At 36.4% G+C, this 19,870-nt stretch overlaps 1 protein-coding gene and 1 long non-coding RNA gene across 3 annotated transcripts in view; one reads left to right on the forward strand and one right to left on the reverse strand.

Annotated features, from left to right (window-relative positions):
• Window positions 1-19,870, forward strand: part of dtn (transmembrane protein 132C dtn) — a 135,879-nt gene that overhangs the window by 31,440 nt on the left and 84,569 nt on the right. The gene's annotated exons all lie outside the window — the stretch shown is intronic.
• The window catches only part of LOC136343246 (uncharacterized), a 76,351-nt gene that overhangs the window by 26,994 nt on the left and 29,487 nt on the right, over window positions 1-19,870 (reverse strand). The window contains exon 2 of the long non-coding RNA XR_010732759.1: window positions 2,162-2,241. This is a non-coding gene — a long non-coding RNA (uncharacterized lncRNA). The remainder of the gene's footprint in view (window positions 1-2,161; window positions 2,242-19,870) is intronic.

A 19,870-nucleotide genomic window follows, 5' to 3' on the forward strand; every position in this document is an offset into this window, starting at 1 on the left:
GGGCCACCACGACCAATTCAACGTCCAGGAAAGGTACGTTTATAGTAAATAGAATCCTAGTTAAAAAAATTTATTTACGCTACAACTTGTAAACAAACGAAAATCGGATAACAACATTTGAGTTTTTTTACATTTATTTTTCATGTACAACACGCTCCTGAAGTTTGGCACGATCCTCCCAACTCACCCTGTATATGTCGAAGGAGACGGAACTATGCGAAATCTAGGAGCACAATTTTGCTGCTCTTAAATCAATTAACATTTTTTTTCTAATCTCACCGACTATCACTGTTTCCTCTGTTCGGCTATTTTCGAAATTACGTTTTAGGATTATATTTGCGGAATTTTCTATTAATCCTGCATATGGAATTAAAATCTCCCCATTAAAATGCGATTTAGCTGCGGCCAATTTACCAATTAATTGCAATCCTAAAAGATTAATACTATCCACTCAGCACCAATAGATACTCGAGTTTAAACAGAATCTGATATGTTTTAATAGATTTATACCACATTGAAATCATTAATTCCGATCAACTTCTCTGACTATCAACTAAGTGGTCGGCGAGTCTCATCTATAATTTGAAATTAATAATACATTAGTGCAAAGCCATATATATCGACATAAATTAAGATATCCGACCAAAACTTGGCGTTTATACGCGTCCGTAGGTCGTTTGCATGAGCCACTAATTTAAGTTTATTGTTTCCATTCATGAAGATATTGTATTTTATGCTGGAACTCTACCGTGAAGCATTTTGCACATCTGCTTAAAAGCTTTGTTGTTTCGATATTACAATAGAATAAAAGCTTTGTTTTCCTCTACATATACAGGGTGATTCACTAACAACGGGACAATTCTAAGTTGGAAATATTACACGCCAAATGGTCACGGTTGGAGAAAATAGGCCATGTCCAACAGTTGATATAGTTTCAGATATGCAGAGTTACTGGTAATTGGATGTGTTACTTTGGAGGAGGTGATGGGACATGAGGCAGGGATCAAATTGCACCCTTATATGCTCATTCCGAAACTCGCTAGATTTTCAGATACTTAAATTTTTTTTTTAATTCGGAGTATTAATGATTTCAGAGCGGTTTAGAAGGAAATCCTTTTCTTTGGATTTTTTTACTTTCATTACTCAACCACTTGTTTGATATTAGAATCTTCCGTGTGGAATGAAATATGGCCGAAAACATTTCCCCTGAATGAAAATTTTGAGTAAAAACTTTCATAGAATAATTTTTTTAAATCAGCTGTCCCAACTTCCTCTGAGCAGCTTTCAAAAATCGTTCAAGGCAACATGCGTCCTAATTGCTGTAGAAACTTCTACATATCAATAGCTATCCAATGAGATTACATGCTCAACAAACCATTTGCGGTTTCAAAAAAATAGTCCAAATGCTTTAGATGAACAACTTAACTTAAATTTAAGTAGGAAATAAATCCTCATAATAAGAAAAGAACACAATGTTAGATAACTGATCGAGTAGCGAAAATAAAAAATCTAAAAAGGATTTCTTGAAAAATCCCCCTGAAATGATTAAGACCCCAAGTTACAAATAAAAATTGAAATAACTCAAAATTTTGTGAGTTTTGGAAAAAGCACATGTAGGTTCAAAGTACTCCTCACCTCATGCGCTGTCACCTCCCCAAAGAATCATGTCGCATTATCAGTAACCCTGTATGTAGGGGGTGGAAAGTAAAAATGTAAATCACTTTTTTACTATTATTCTGAAAATATCTAAGTTACCCTCTTTAAAATTTGTAAAGTAGTGTTCTTTTAGGTGGCGAATAAAGTACGTTATAAAACCTCTATCAGTTCAACCACAATATGTTATTTCACACTGGGATGTCTCTTAGAAAACGCTATGTAAGATGTATCAATATCAATGGCGGACACTTTGAACAATTACTTTAAATCGTTATTACGCATATCATTTGTTTAATTTTTATATGTTTTAGAAACTTAAAGGACACTTGGTTGGTTTCGCTTTTAATTTGTCCTGTTGTTAAATTTAGTTATAGTACTCGTTAATTAGATTTTTCTCGAAAACGGATCGAGATATCGAAATGGAACAATATTAATGGAGAAATAATTGCTCTCCCAGAATTCGAATTTAATTTTAGGTTAAATATACAGGGTATAAAGGTATTACCTGTAAATTCTGCAAAATTGGTAGTAAGTGGCGCCCTCTATTCGTGACGCGGAAGTTGCAACACGTACCTTTTTCATCACCTAGAAAAAAAACATTACTTTGTAAATTTTTTAGTATTCAAAATTTCAACATCCTGTATACAGTCCAAACTTCAAGGGGTGATGCTTTGAGGGATTCTAAGACGGAAAGATTACATAAATATAGGTTCGGTAATGTTTCGTTTTCAAGATACAGGGTATTTAACTTGAAGAAGACGTTTAATATTTAAAAAAATCCCAAACAAACAGAAGAGTCAAACTAATTTGATATTCAAACTTGATCAGAGTTTTTGATAGGAATAATTTAAATTACAAGTTGTCGTCTTTTGCTAGCAGCGTTAGCAATAGTAACGCGGGCGATTTGTAAAAAATCAAAAAAGGAAAACGCTTTATTAAAACTAAACTTGAACAAATGGAACGAAATTTTTTCAATACAAAAATATTTAACAATAAGTAACACGAAACTACAATATTGAAACTACAACGTTGAAACTACAACATTGAAACGACAACGTTGAAACTACAGCGTTGAAACTACAACATGGAAACTACAACGTTGAAACTACAACGTTGAAACTACAGCGTTGAAACTACAACATGGAAACTACAACGTTGAAACTACAACATTGAAACTACAACGTTGAAACTACAACGTTGAAACTACAACATTGAATTTATAACATTGAAACTACAACGTTGAAACTACAACGTTGAATCTACAGCGTTGAAACTACAACATGGAAACTACAACGTTGAAACTACAACATTGAAACTACAACGTTGAAACTACAACGTTGAAACTACAACGTTGAAACTACAGCGTTGAAACTACAACATGGAAACTACAACGTTGAAACTACAACATTGAAACTACAACGTTGAAACTACAACGTTGAAACTACAACGTTGAAACTACAACGTTGAAACTACAACATTGAATTTACAACATTGAAACTTACAATAATTGCTGAACACATTGAAATATTCCCGATGTACATCTGATCTAATAACACGAATTCCGTATCCGTTAGATTCATTCTTCAGTATTGACATGAGTTGTATAAACGAAGGACTTTACACGCCCCTAAACGAAAAAATCGAACGGATTCAAATGTGGTGACGTGGGCGCCCATGAATGTTAAGGCGAAAAAATGTTAAAATTAAAAAAAAAGTAGTGACGCATAAATAACAATAACAGCCACGAATAACACGGCTAAGTTTCAGCAAAACCGACAAAAGAATTATTAATTAAAATTTTTGCAAAAAAACGGTTTACACAAAACAAGTTGACGCCCTGTATCCTGAAAACTAGGCATTACCGAAGCAATGCTCACATAAACTTTCCGTCTCGAAATCACTCAAAGAATCACCTCTTCGAGTTTGGCCTCGTACTTTAATAACACCCTGTATATTCGAAACTGCCAACTGTCGTACAAGCCACATTTTCTCCAATCGTCATCATTTGACGTGCAACATCTCCAGCTTGCGATCGTTCTATTGTTAACGTATCACCCTGTAGAAACAGCCGTTGCCTTCAGCTTGACGACATGGTGATTTGCAGATAAAAGTAAAGAAAACATAATCCCACTTGTGCATTTTTTATGCAAGTTCGAGTAAGGGAACTGCAAACAAAACCAGCGTATTTCCAAGTGATCTAGAGGAGCATTTTTCGGTTAAAGCACTCCTGCATGTCGGTAAGTCGAAAGATAAATGTCAGCAGCAAGCATCAGAGTGAGTTTCAGAATTGTCGTATGCTCCCGCTGTTAATCAATAAGACTAATGGCCCTAATGGCACATAATGCGTTCAGCATCGCGCTTCGTAGGGGAAGTTGGGTCCTATTCAGGCCGGAGTGGATAAATGGGACGTTTTACTTGCTACATAATATCCAAGATATATTTGGAAACGGTAAATACCCGATACCACGTATATCTTGGTTGATGTGCCTACAGTCATTAGGGCGGGAATTTATTTTGAAAGGGATTAATGTTGGAAGTTATGGCGTTAATAAATCGGCTAATTCTCAACTTTCAAACGCCAGGAACTGTGATTAATATGAGAACTCGTGAAGGTCACAAAGTTTGGTAATCCTGTTGGACGAAGGAAGGTTACTAATTAAGGATTCATTAAATCTGAATATGGCTCTGAAATAATTTATTACAGATGGATTACGAGGTAGAAAAACTCAATGGGCCTTTATTTCACCGAGAAAACGATGAAGCGTTTCGAGCGGTAATCTTAGACTATAATGTAATTAACGGTGACTGAGGGCCCCGTTGAATAAAAATTTCCTTTGGATTATTTCGGACTTTGTCTGAGGGATTTATTCGTGACGCAATTATTTTACGTACAGTTACTCACATAATTGAGCATACACCTCTGAATTTACCAAATGTGGTTCTAATTTTCAAATTTTAACCGACTTTTTGAATGCCGATCCTGCATCTAAACAAGTCTCACAATGCCAACAACATTATATTAAAAAAAGAAATTTCGAACAAGCACTTTTACAACGGATTTTGAATATTTTAAGAAATCAAAGCGAATTACGACGACACAAAATTGAAGATACGCCTGCAAATAATCTATAAAATATCTACGGAATTTAGAAAAAAAAGTTGTTTGCGCACTTAGGAATTCTTGGTTTTATACGTCAGTTGTTTTCTGTAGTTACTTGCATTAGTAAATCATCTTAATCAAAAATGGCACGTGTTCGAAGCGAAATATCAATTGATATGAGAAAGCAAACTATAAAGTGGCATTGCCAAGGAAAATCGTTTCGTGAAATAGGAAAATTGACTGACAAAAACCATTCCGCAATACAGAAGACTACTAATCGGTACAGATATGAAGGAACAATCGAAAATAAACCTGGAAGAGGAAGGAAAAGGATCCTGAGTGCTCAAGATGAGCGTTTTAAATTGCGACAAATTAAAGGAAATCCTAAAAGAAGTGTTGGACAACTACGCCAGGAGGTCGAGGGAAGAATACATCGGACGACATCCAATGAAACAATACGAAGAGCACTTCGGAACAACAATTTTCATGGTAGAATTGCACGTAAGAAACCCTTCATTTCCAAACGAAATCGTCTTAAAAGATTGGAATTTGCCAAAGAATATGTTGATTGTGATGTATCGTTTTGGAACAACGTAATGTTTTCCGATGAGACCAAAATCAATTTATTTGGCTCTGATGGTCGTCAAATTGTCTGGAGAAAGCCTTCAGAACAGAGCAAACCGTTCCTACAGTAAAACACGGAGGTGGTAGCGTCCTATTGTGGGGTTGTATGGGAACTGAAGGATCTGGGACTTTGGAATTCATCGACGGTATTATGAATAAGGAGAGATACCTGGAAATTAAAAAAAATAATTTGCATCGTTCAGCTGAAAAATTAAAAATGCCTCGATGTTGCTACTTTCACCAAGACAACGATCCCAAACACACTGCGGCTGTAGTTAAGCAGTGGCTAATATACAACGTTCCTCGATTAGTAAACCCACCCCCACGATCACCAGACATCAATCCCTTGGAAAATTTGTGGATGGACATGAAAAGGACCCTTAAAAAAAACAATCTTCACATATCTTCCAACTCAAGCAAGATATTATTGATGTATGGGAAAACATCCCGTCTTCCGTTACGAAAAACTTGGTAGCATCTATGCCAGATGGTCTAAAGGCCGTAATTGATGCTAAGGGATTTGCGACCCATTATTAAACAAAATTATCTTTAGAAATTCATTATTATTAAGCGGTGTATCTTTAATTTTGTGTCATCGTATTTCGCTTTGATTTCATAAAATCTTTAAAATACGATGTTAAATTGATTTTTTTCGATCTAACTGTTAGAATAGATATGTAGTACATTAAAATTATTGTTCAAGACATGCAGCGAACTTCAAGCTTCAAATATCTCAAGAAGGAAGCCTCGTAGAGATTTTTAACAAGAGACCTTTTTTCCTTGAAAAATGTAGGAAAACACAAGTTTTGTCATAAATAAATTTTATACCGGGTGATGATAAAGTTATGCCCTTTTAAAGAGGGTTCATCGAGCGCTGACAACGCCCTCTACATTGTGCATCGAAAATGTAAACGGATTCTGATTTCTTATCCCCAAAAACCGCCCGACACGACATTTTGTGTAGATAGCAGCGTTACCAACCAAGAAGTTAATTTTTTTGCTTTTTTTTTGTTTTCACTTTGACGCCCTGTATTTCGAAAACCGTCCACTTTTGGACCAAGGTAAATTGGGTTAAATCGTCATGTTTCGACCTCAGAAATCTGTGGTTGAATTTTGTACAGACCTTTTAGAGACACCCTGTATAGGAGGGAGATATGTTATTCCAAAGGCTGTTTAAATTGAAGAAATAGACCTTTATTTGATAAAATCAGAGGTGTATACTCCATGGTGTGAGTAACTGTATGCGTGGGTTATTAAGAAAGGTTCATTAAGGTTGTGAATTAAAAAAAAAACGAGCTGTGTTACAACAATCTGGAGTGTCCACGACACCTCTTGAACCCGTTTTTATTCGGATTTTATATTGTAGGATTTTTTAAATCCAACGTTCAATGGCTCTTGATTTATCTACTTTTCGAACTCTCCTCGAAACTCTGAATGCTTTTTACTTTGAACACTTTTCGCCGAACTCGACAATTTTTTTGAGAACGTGCACCAATTGTTGTGGTGGAGGCTCACGGGTGCAAAAACGACGGCGCAGCTTTTAGAGCCAGGTCAATCGCAAACTGTCCATTTTTAAACGATTCCGTACAATAGTAATGTCCCCACACCGAGGCACGAACCCTTTAATATAAATTTAATTTGATTTAGAAACGGCATTAATTTTATACAGAAAAGAGGTCGTTGGGGAAAAAATAGAGGCATTTCCTTTACGTTTTATTTCCAGACATTTTTTTTGAGCAGCTCTGCGGAAATATTCCATTGGCCTTATGCGTCTTGAATTATTTTACGGTCGCCCGGCAAAAACTATTTGCGGAGCTTCCAGGCTATGAAAGTCACACGGTGATTATCCCACCTGCAAAAACTTCGTGGCGGTTGAAATTGGGACGTTGATTCTTGAATGTCTTCGACTTTTTTCCAATGTGTTATTTAATAAAACTTTACATCGCTACCTGTACTGGACCATTGTAAGCTCGTTTATTTCGCAGGCACGATGGCCGAGGGTACATGTATAGTGCTCTGCAGCGTGCATAAAACGACTTTTATGCGGCCGGCTCTTTAAAAACTACCACGGTGCCATAATGCCAGAAGTTGCAATTTCGGTACGGCTAAAGAGTTGGACAAATTCATTACGCTTCCTAATGTCTAAATGCGGCAATTATGTAAATATGTTACACAGTGTTTCTATTTGTGTTGGAATCGTGTAGGAATTTTTTTCATTGTCGATTTTTCGAAAAAACGTGATTCTTCGTATAGAGTTCTGCAGGGTCTCAAGCCTACAATGACATAGCAAGACGTGACACGTTTGAAGTCGTATATGGGCATTCGTAAAAATACGATTTTTTCTCAAGAATGCTCTTAGCTTCCATAATGGCCATTATCCGTTGTTTATTGAAAACCTAATAACTTATCGCCTTTTCGCGTGTTTTCATAGCAACAGCGCAATTTAAATGAGCAATTAATGCGAAACAACAACTTATTTTGCTCCTAGGACGAAACAAAGAGTTAACAACAATTTGTGTAACTATGTAGAATTACGTAATTCAGTTTTGAGTTATTCCATCGGCGCCTTGCCCTATCTTTCAAAACGTCTAATCGTTCATTTGCCAAATACTCTTAATATATTCATTATCACATTTAGTACGATTTCCTGACGTGTTTTCAAAACGATCATTTCCAACTGGTTAGAATATCTCGAAACGACACGCGCTGATAGATTTTCTACTCCAAGTAACTCCGTAAAAATAATCTATAGGGGTCAGGTCGAGAGATCTAGCAGGTCAAAAAATATATGAATGTCTCTGAGCTATTTTTCCACTGAAAATATTTTGAAGATATTCTCAAATAGCTAATGTAACGTGCCACGAGGCGTGGCCTTGTCGAGGCAACATTTGCTGACGACTTTGTAGAGGTGAAACATTCTAACACACATCAAACTTCAGAGCTGAAGAATAATTATGTGTTTTGAACGAGTGAATGGCTATGCCGACGCACTGGTAAAATTACTTAAAACTGAAGTAAATATTTTTGCATAGTTAGGCAAATTGTTAACTCTTCGTCTTTTCTCACTAGTGAAATAACTGATCCTTGTGCGTTAATTATTGATTTCAATTGCGCAATTGTTAGGAAGACATATTAAAAGTCGAAAATTTATCCTGTTTTCACTAAACAAGGGACGATGCGCATTGTTGAAACTAAGAACAACAAAACGTTTTCGAGCGAAAATTCACATCTTAACGAAGCTGGGGTACTACCCCAAAAATATAACGGCTGATTATTTCATTTTAGGTTTAAGACCGTGCAGAACTTCTTATGAAGTATAACTCTTTTTCGCAAAAGTGAAAATAGAAAAGTCCTCCATATGATTCCAACTGAAGAAGATGCGCTGTATTGTTGGTGCACGAGAGTTTTTTTACTGCGCATGCATCAGAATCGGCGATTACGCAGCAGTGTTGTTGCTAGGGAGACAGCATTAGAAATTTGAATTCCCACATCTTTACCTAGAAAATTAAAGTTGCCGCATGTGTTACGTAACTAGTTGTGAAATGAGACGCCATTTAGTGCCCTGATTGGATCATAGAACTGTTAGGTAAAAATTTGGAGAAATTCCACTGCTGCCTGAGACGTGCAAATAATTCTTATTATTCCGGGTAAGACCTTTGAATTTCAAATATGTAGAACGTTCCAGGGTTAGGAATATTCCGCTCCCTAGTATTCCTAGGACATCCTTAAGCTTATCCGGTTTTCATATCATTTCAAAAAAGCAAGGAATGCTATTTTCCTATTTTCACGATATGTATAAGACAGGAACTGCACTGTTAAAGAACGGAGAGCATAGACAAACCGCGCAATTTTAGTGGTGAAATATATTTCTGTACGAGGTATATTACATTCTTGACATTCCCCCAGCTATTTCGGGACTTTACGGCTAAAATAGCCCGCATCCTGTTTCCCTGCACCGCTTTGTTTATTTGTCTTCTCCATTCATGTGCCGTGGGAAAATCCGGGAATAAACAGAATTTCATCGGATCAAAACACGCATCACTTACTTACCTTGAGGCGACAATAAACCATAATTTACATTTTTCGTAAAACGAGGAATGTGTTTTGATTAATTTATTAAATTCCCAGGAATTTGCCCCGCCTTTGAAACTTCTTATGAAACAAGCAAGGCATATTTATGAATATCTTACACGCACTGTGCCCCTTGATTAATTTCCTTATTGAAATGACGTTCTTAGGTTGCGAAATCCCAAAGTTGGTTAGGCCTCGTGGTTGTCTGATGATGACGCGAAAGAGTGATGAGTTCATTAAGTTCCGAAAGGTTAATTTAAGAGACAAGGAGTATGCGTTTAATGAAGAGAATTAATCAAAAATATGCAGATTATGATTTAGCTTTGTAAGCGCAAGCATTGCTGGCATTTTCGTAATAGATATATGTTAGTTAATTTGATGGAGCCACTTTCCGTCAACAACGAGACGGCAAATAAATAATATTGGGGTGCTGCGAATATCATTCAATATCGCTAATTATTGATCTTAAATTAATTGTCCCAGCTCCAAGGCGATCCCTTTATAACAGACGATCCACCGCAATCCATTGTAGTTTGTTTGCATGTGATACCCCCTAGTGCGGAACAATGCAATTCATCTTCATAACAAACATTCGACTGTTACATAATATCGGGGTGCCATCAATGAGAGTGTGACTCATAAATTGTATGAGGGTAATATACACATGGGGTATGTTGGTTTCCATTCCCCTTCTTTGTCGTGTTAAGTGTCCGAGGCGAAGTGTCGCTCCGTCTGGGACAGATTATGTTACTTTTCACGTCCTGTGAGTAACGAATCTATTTGTGCATAACAAGAAAATCTGCCCGGAATCAATCTGCAGCGTGTGGCCGCCCCATTGCTGGATTGAGGGAAAATTTTCCTTCTAGCCAAGCCGCCCATTCGGCCCCGTTGTGAATGTTTAGAAATACAGAGGGCTGCGTGAAAAACGGAAAATGCTGTGAAATCGTTGTTCTTAGAGCGATTTTCAAAATGAAAAAAACCTACCAAAGTTGCTGGGAGGATTCTGACACAAAGAACCATTTTACTTCAATCAATTTTTTGCAAGGAAACACGGATGTAAATTCTTTTTTCGAATGGCAACCATGTTTTTTATATTTTTTAAAAGTTGCCCACATTTTTTAAAAACATATTGATAAACAGTTTTTGTTATTTTCTCCAATGATTTCTCAAAAAAAAAATGATTTTTTAAAATTTTTATTGTACTAACATTTATTCCAAATGTTTACCATTTGGTCGAGCACATAAGCGACTTTTTTCGATAACGCGGAAAGTTGTATCACTAAAAAAATAATAATATGAATAATTTGTCGTCTTAAGATGTCTACATTTTCAGGTGGAATGCTACAGCTTCGAGATAACCCCATAAAAAAATCCATCGGTGCCAAATCCGGGCTAGGTGCTGTCCAGCTAATAGGTCCATTTGTTCCTATTCAGTTCCCGTTAAAATGTTCATTTAAATTGTCAATGTTTAAAAGTATATTATGAGGCGGAGCAGATAGTTCAAGAAGTTTTGTGACTGAACAGAGAGCAAACTAAAATACCGATCTCGGTTCAAAGGACCATTTATGATAAACGGACCAATCAACCTACGACTTCCGATTATCTCATACCACGCATTCAAGCTAAGTCTTCTCTGGAAACTCGTCTCAAGAACTAAGTTGGAATTCTCTGTTGACTAATACCGATGTGTTCTTCTGTCATTAATGCCCAAAAGACCACATTACTCGGTGCGCAACTGAGTTTCCGGGTTTATTCGATCAATGAAAAATGGAAGATTTCAAGAGAAATACATAAAATGGCTTATTGAAAATTTCGTCCTTCACTACCTACATATTATCGCCATTCTTATGGTAATATATGAATCCAGCGACGATAAAACGACGCGTCTTTGGACCGAAACCATTCATCCAACCAATTTTTCACTTCTTTGAAATTGACCAAATGTGGCCCTGCCAAACCATACGCCCTCGACCGGAATCAATGATAATCCGGACGAGCCAGGTCTGGCGAATATGGTGATTGTTGTAGCAGATCCCATTTCAGAGTGTGGATGGTGTTCTGGACGATGGAAATGCGATGTCATGGAAAGTTGTCGTGCTGCAATATCACTCGTAAGTCTCTCGTGTCTCATTCTAGCCACTTTTCGACCAGTGCATGGTTCAGATTGATTACTTGTTGTCGGTAGCGTTGCCCAATGACAGTTTCGGTAGATTTCAACAGCTCATAGTACAGGATTTCTTACTGGTCCCTCCAAACACAGAGCGTTCTCTTCTTTCCGAACCGATTTGGCCGTGTCGTCGACGTCGATGCTTCACCAGAAAACCACGACTTTTTACGTTTGGGATTCTCAAAGAATACCCATTTTTCATCTCCAGTAACAATTCAATTCATGAAATTCTTTCTTTTATGCTGTAAAAGCAACATATCGGAAGCGGTCCTTCAATTTTCGATCTTTCTCTCAGCCAAACCATGCGGTACTCATTTTCCCTCGTTTTGAATTTTTTCCATAGCTTATGAACGTTTGAAAATACCTTGGCGAGTCATGTTTACTGCCTCCGCAAGTTGATCTTGTGTTTGCATATCATCTTCATTCAATAACGCTCGCAGATCAGCGTGTTGAATTGTGCATATTCCGCGTAGGTGTCCTCAAGCAAATGACGTGCTTCAGCTGCACTTTTTTTCAAGTGGAAGCAGAAAAGCAAAATTTCTCATGAATCCTATTTATTTGGCACAAAACTTGACATTTCCGTTTTTAGAAAAAATATTTTTGCGTCGCGATACGTGTTAATGTTACAACTGGTTATTCTCAAGAACTGCCCCTCCTTAAGCTATAAACAAAACACGACTTCTGACATATACGTCAACTATATGTGTCGTCAGCGCCATCCATGGGTGAAATCCGGAAACTTAGTTGTCCACCCAGTATCGTTGAGTGAAAATGCGATCCTCTCGTACTTCACAACCATTCACAGAACACTGTAATTGTCTGTTTCTGGCATTATTTTCTAGCGGTTGTAATTGATGTAGCAGGAAAGGAGTGGACAGGGTGTCTACGTGAAAAATCCCCACCCCCCTCTAACTTTTTAAAATATTGAAATAACTTGTTTTAAACAAAAGCTGTTTTAAAGTTTATGTAGTTTTCCAAGATTGTCAGTAGTTTCATACAGGGCGTTCAATAAACACGTGCCAACCCAATATTTCATTTTTTGAACAATAAAGCGTTACATTTTTACATATACTTAAATTCTGCATTTTATTACGAATTCAACGATATATATGTGATGGAGTGATATGATAGCGAAATGCCTGCAAAATTTGGAAAAAAGATATCGATTATGTGTCGAACATGGCGGAAGGAACTTTGAACAATACTTGTAAAGTAATAACAAAAATAAAGAAAAAAGTTTACTCTGCCTCATTGTCATTGTATTCAATTTAATTTAAATTTTAATTAGTAATACTTCTTATGCTCCTGTTGGGCTGAAAAGTAACTATTGAGGCTGGAAAATGAGAAAAATAAAAAATATCTTTTGAAGCATGTTTTTTTCTCATGTTTTAAGTAAATTGACAAAATTTGACATCTTTCTTCTTCACTATAAATCATTTTTCATAAAAAATATTGATTATAACGGCAATAAATTATTTAATTTAATTTTGAGACAATCCATAACAATGACAAAAGGAATGACTACTGCTCACCACATCAGCTATATTGCTTTCATAACTAAGAACATTCGTAGAACACTGCCATCGAACTATATTGGACGGAAGTAAATTTTTGTAAATATTTCAAAAATTATAAGATTTCAGGTGTGATATATATCTATCGTTGACTTGTAATTAAATGAAAAATTTAAATATGCAAAAAAGTGATGTTTAATTGTTAAAAAATATGAAATTTCAAGGACTGTCTGTTAGAAATTTTTTTTCTTATTTCGATACATTAAAAAGTTAGAGGTGGGGTGGATCTTTTCGCGTGCACACCCTGTATTTGTATTTCCTTGAATTGCAAGTATCGTTCCCTGCGAAGTCCCACAATTTCGGGTAACATCCCTTGAAAAAGTTTGAGGTGCTTCGTGAAAATGCAACACGTTCATCTCCACATCAGTGTTGAATTTACAATCTTTAGTCGCTGCTGGAAATTTCTCTGCGCATCATGGAACTGCTTCATGAGAATTTTTTAAATTCTCAAAAAATACTTGCAACATGTTAACCCTTGATTAGCCATTGTTGACTTCATTTGACGCCGAGTTTCACACTTAATTGTTTAACAATTTTTAAATGTCACATTAACCAAATGAAATAAAATTAATTGAGAATACCGAGAATTCTCAAAAATTTTATTTAGTTGTTTAATTTTAAAAATCGGTTGACAAAAAATGACCTCGCAGCTTTGTCCGGTTTTCATGCAGCTTTTTGTATACAGGATGATTCAAACAGTGCCTAAAGCACACAATCGCGTCTGGTTCGAGACTAATACGGACAATAACGACGGAAATATAGCTGAAAAATGACTTTTCCTAATGAAATTGCGGGGTGAATTATTGGCCGTAAAGGAAATGTATACAATGTCCGATTTTTATAACTTGGAATAAAAGTATACCTTCGGGGTGGCCGTTACCTAACTCGTTGGATGGTAACTTTTTTAATAGGTAGTAAAAACAAATTCGGTTAAGTGAGAGAAGTTGGACCGAATCCCCGGAAATTGCTGCCCGTTTCAGATTTAACAGAAGTTTTAGGATTACCGACGGTAAAGGTCAAAAGTTGGTTATTGTTGCAATACAAAATATCCCGTATCTTGCAGGGAAATAATGAAAAATCCCCATGATAGGTGTCTTGACGAAGAGTCTGATGGTGGCCGTTAAAAACATTTCCGAAGATATTGAACAAATTAATTTTTTTAAGGACCTTATCCACTGAAAAAACCTATTTTTCCTTTACGATGGCCCCCTATTAAAAAAAACGTCACTTATGTACAGGCAAAAAATGCGCCACCCTGTACATAAAGCAGAAATGTAACTTTGAACGAAGACAACTGAGTTCCAATTAGATAACGTAAAATTTCGATGAAATGCTAACAAAACAAAATCCTTCAACTTTCTTTGAATTTGCATACAAATAATGTGAATTTCAATAACATACACATTATAAGCACAAAACGGTAAGACAGGTCTTAAGGAAATAAATCTGTTTCATAGACGTTTCTATGATTAATCCCACATGCACGCTCTAAATCCACTTGCATTATTGCATCGCAGAGAGTTTAAACTCACCGATCGAGATTGTTATCGGTCTCGCAATAATTAACGTAATTAAACTTTTTAAATAATTAGAGAAGACAAAAAAAACAATTTGAGTTAACCACTTTCTCCTATTTTGTCGAAGTATCGGCGTTTCCCTCATATTCATGGCCCCTTTTTGCCGTTCGACGACCCTCCTGAAATGATGCCGGCATAAGGAAATCTAAACTCAATCTTGGAAACGACTTTTTACACCCTTAGGGGCAAGACAAGACAACTACGGAGGCACGTTTCACAGTAGAAACGAATATTTTATGTGATAAGTTAGCTTAGGTCTGTATAATTTTGAACAAAAAAGATCAGGACAAGTTTATAGATAACTTCATGAGTTGTGAAACTGGCAAGCGCAGTATAACTAGTAGATTGCTTTTCTCCCTCAAGGGCAACACCTCATCTACAGCTAGAAACCTACACATCGCGCGGGTTAATCCATCTAACGACAAAAAAGGGAGCCTGTTAAACTGGCAACTTGAAATTGCGGTAGTTCACTTAATACCCTTTTTTACAAAGCGTCATGCTGATGTTGGCCAATTTATCAAATTTGATACATTATGTTCACATATTAACCCTCTTACTACCATCCATCAAGCTGTTAATTTGGTTTCAACATAGTATGTGTGGCGCGAGAGCTTAAATAATGGTCTACAAGTGATGGAAAGGAGCGGCTTTTCCCATTTTTTGGAAAGGCTGGAAATTTGGAAAAAAGTCGAAAATTTGCTGCTCACGTACCCAAGCCAATTTACCCACGCGGGAGAAATGCTTTTTTTACATTTTTTTTAACGAGAACGTTCGTAAATTTGAGTAATCCAATTCAGATGGTGAACAGTGTTATTTTAATTTAAATCCTGAGACGACTAATTTGAATCGTACGCGTCATAGTTAAATATGCCCCAATTTTCAGAACTAATTTTAATTCTTGTCGTCCGGAGATTGTGACGTCAAACAGAAGAGTTTAAATTAATTAATAGCCGGAAGCTTTACAAACATATCGGAGATTTAGTAGTTCATAAGTTTCTACTATTATGGCACTAGAATTTTTGGGGCTGTCCATAAAGGAACTTCGTATTTTTGCAGCGACTGAGTTTGACTGCCTTGAATTTCATTCAGATCTGTCAATTTGTTGTTCGTATCAATTGACAGCAGTGTTAAAACTTCGGCAGTGTCAAAATCGATTTGTCACATTTCGACCCGGCAATTTTGACATCAAAGATTCGGCGTGCTCCGGAAGGCCAAGCGAAGCTGACGAAGACAAAGCCAAGGCTTTGATCAATCAAATTGTGGATTGACCATCGGGGAAACTGCCAGCAGCCTAAACGTATCGAAATCGAGCATTCGAAACTATTTGAAACAAAATGGATATGTCAGTAAACTCGATGTATTGGCACCACATGAACTCAAGGTACTCTCTAAACGAGAAGAAAATTAACAATTTTTGAAACGTATGATAACGTGTATCGGAAACTGGATGGTGAACAGCAATGTCGTACGGAAAAACTCTTGGATCAAACGTAATGAGCCAACCCAAAACACTTCAAAAGCGGATATTCACGAAAGAAAAGTTATGTTATACGTCTGATGGGATTATAGAGGTGTCATCAGCTGGATAAACTGAGTAATGAAATAAAAAAGCGTTCAGGATTGGTGCTTTCTAAAGGTGTCGTGTTTCGTTAAGATAATGCTAGACCACATGCAAGTTTCAACAGTCGCAAAAATTGCTCTAACCGGAATCGGATGTTTTGCAACATCCGTCCTATTCCGCAGACCTAGCTCCATCGGATCGTCATCTGTTTCGATCCCTGCGAAATGCCCTTAACGGAAGAACCCGCACTGCTGATGGAGATGTAAAGACGTAGTTGGACCAGTCTTTTGCCGAAAAAAGACTTAGCTTTTGTGAGCTGTCATGAAATTGCTCCAAAGACAGGGGAGTTATTGAACAGAGCGGACAACGCAAACTTTAACAAATTTATCATTTTCAGTGAAAAAAATTATGTTTTATTTATATGGTAAAATACGTAACATCTTTGTGAATAACCCAACAGTAATAAGATGATGACAAGCGAACTGAACCATCTCAGAAATGAGCAGAATCGAACGAGGCTAGTACTGCCGCGGCGACTAAATGGCCAAGCGTCGCGATATCCTTTTTTGGATTTACATAGGTACAGGGTAGACCACGTAAGGCGGTCCACCACCTTATCTCAAAAACTGTAAGGTTGAGAAAAAAAGCGTAACATAAAAGTTGTTTAGTTTTTCACGAATTCTTATTTTTTAATATTCTCGAAGCTCCAGGATGGTCATTCATTAAATAAATTTTCAAATATAAAATTATATATTTTTAACTACGTTCCAGATTGATACGTTACTAACCTGAACTAATAAGTAACCAGATAAATGTGTAATTAGTAATTGAAATAGAGACAGTGATGATTAATATAATAATGTTAATCAGTTGAGTAAGTAAGATTTTTTCGGTTTTGATATATAACGCATATATATATATATGTGTATATTTTGGATGGGAATTAAAAGATAAATATTTAAAAAAAAATACAGGGTGCACCACTAAAAAAAAAGAGTTCGAAGCATTTAAAATGTGAAAAATTTTGACATATTTCTTCACACCTTGTATAAAATTTTTCGAAAATTAAAAATATAGTCCAGTAGAACGTCTTGGGTTTTTGACTGGACAAGCCAAACGATTTATTTAATATTTCGTGAATTTATGGCGAATCTTCAGTACCTACTTTTCCTTCGATATTTACTTTGAATTGGACTAATTCAAAAGCTGCTAAAAAATTTTCATATTTTTGTAGGAACAAAAAATACTGATCATTACAAGCAGAGTGGTATCCGTAACAAAATACAGGGTATTCCAAATTAAAGAAATGTATTTTTGCCACGGTTTCCGTCGGAATAATATTGGGAATGCTTCCAATATTATTCCGATGAATACAATTCATCAGCTCGGATTATTTTGTAATTAAAGGACTGTGTAGGGTATAAATAGCCTGTTGGGAGATAAAGATCGCACGGGGGAGTAATAAATTACAAGGAAGAGAAAATAGATAATAATAGATAGTCTTGGGCCCATATTGATCTCTTTCTCCACAAATAAATCTATTTTCCACTCCACATGTTAAATCTCATCATCTTACTATCAATTTGTGTCACATTAAAATTGATGTAGGTTATTTATGAGGTTCTTGCACGGCCCAACTCCGTTTTGGGTTATTCAATTTTATAACTAGATTCCCGAACAATGGATTTTATAGACTAATAAATATCTAGTTTAATTTTTTCTAATGGAATAGATATGGTGGATTAGACTTGGCTGGGGCCCCCAACAATGTTCTTTCATTTTTCCACTCGTTACCAATGATGGGGGATTAGACAGCGATTATTTTAGGGGTAGGGGTTCGAATAGTGATATATTGCGTCAGTGATCAGAAAAGACCAAACAGTGTTTGCCAAGGGGGTGAAAGACTTTTGGCTTTTATGTTAGCGATGAAGGGAGCATTTCTGGCAAGTCATTCATTTTAAGTTGTCTCTTTTGTTCTTGTCAATCGGTTCATTGCACGTTCTGAAGATACAACATGAAAATTGAACTGCGGTTGAACCATCAATTTATGAACTGATAAGACACTAAACTGGTTTACAAGCGTTTCTGTTTTGAAACTTTAATAGGTTAATATTATGCGCATTTCATAAATCGAGCGGTTCCAAATATGTTCATAAGATTTCTCCCAATTCCCACTCGTGGCGTATTTATCAGCTGATTTTTTTTCAAAAGATTTTTAAGTTAAAAAAGGTTTAAGATCGCCATAAAATTAGCTAAAAACCTTTTATCATTCTTTTTTTGTTTACTGTCGCTAATTTCCGAGATATGCTTAGCACTCAAAGAAGGGCAAATGCCCCCCATACTCCCTCCCCCATCGGTTAAGCCACCGTTTATGCTACAGGGTGCGGCGCGGGAACCATGCCTTTTCAGAACGAGTGATGCTCGACCGTTTACAATGGGAGGGTTGTACTTCAGCAGGCATTTCATTCTTTGGCTCACAACATTTTATTACTATCTTTGAGTTGCCATCATGGAGTCGTCGTAAACGTTAAAACATCAAATATCCGTTTATATAATTGTTTTGTTAAGATTGGCGAGTCTGTGACTGCAGTTCAGGGATTTCAGTGATTCTATTTCAATGATTTCTTTTTGTGAGGTTATTTGAAGGCAAGTGTCTACGAGACTGAGCCTCGTACGTTCAAAGAATTAAAAGAAGCAATGCGACATCAAATCATCGAAATCAATGGAAACCTGGTGGAAAGGGTGGAGGCCAATTTTTTTTTAACGTCTTCAACATTGCGTCGACGAGAAGGAACATCGCACGTCAGATGTAATTTTCTGTTCGTGATTGTAAAATACTATATTTTCGACCATGATGGATGTTAGAACAAAAGAAGTTCTGTATCAAAAACTAACGATTTTAAGATTATTTCAAAAACACTCGATTCCCATGCCGCAACCTGTATTATTAATCCGAATTATGAATGCATATGGTTGCGAATACAATATTGGGTTGTTCGATAATGAATGTCGTTTTATTCTCATAAGTGACTTAATTTATACATATCGAGTAATAGTGATCTCGTCGCTTATGTTATCATATGCCATTTTAAAGGTTATGTTTTAGACTTTTTTCGATCGAAAATTGAACGTGATTGGTAAACAAGAAGTTGTTTAAAATTTAAGTTGAAAATGGACAAAGTGAGCATTTTTCGGCACATTTTATTATTTTACTTTCGAAAGGGCAAAAATGCAGTAAAAGCTCAGAAGAAATTGTGTGAAGTTTGTGGTGAGAACTTCCTCACTGAACGCCAGTGCCAGCGTTGATTTTCTCGCTTTCGTTCCGGAAATTTTAATGTCCAAGATGCACCACACACCGGACGCCCAATCACCGTTGATAACGATAGAATAAAGGCCTTAATCGAAGCTAATCGGCGCATGACAACTCGAGAGATGGCAGAAAAGTTGAACATATCGAATTCAACCGTTCCTCTGCATTTAAAAAAGCTTGGGTAAGTTAGCAAATTGGACGTTTGGGTTCCTCACGAATTGAAGGAAATT

This window comes from Euwallacea fornicatus, chromosome 14, assembly GCF_040115645.1.
Source record: "Euwallacea fornicatus isolate EFF26 chromosome 14, ASM4011564v1, whole genome shotgun sequence".
Taxonomy (NCBI): Eukaryota; Metazoa; Arthropoda; class Insecta; order Coleoptera; family Curculionidae; genus Euwallacea; species Euwallacea fornicatus.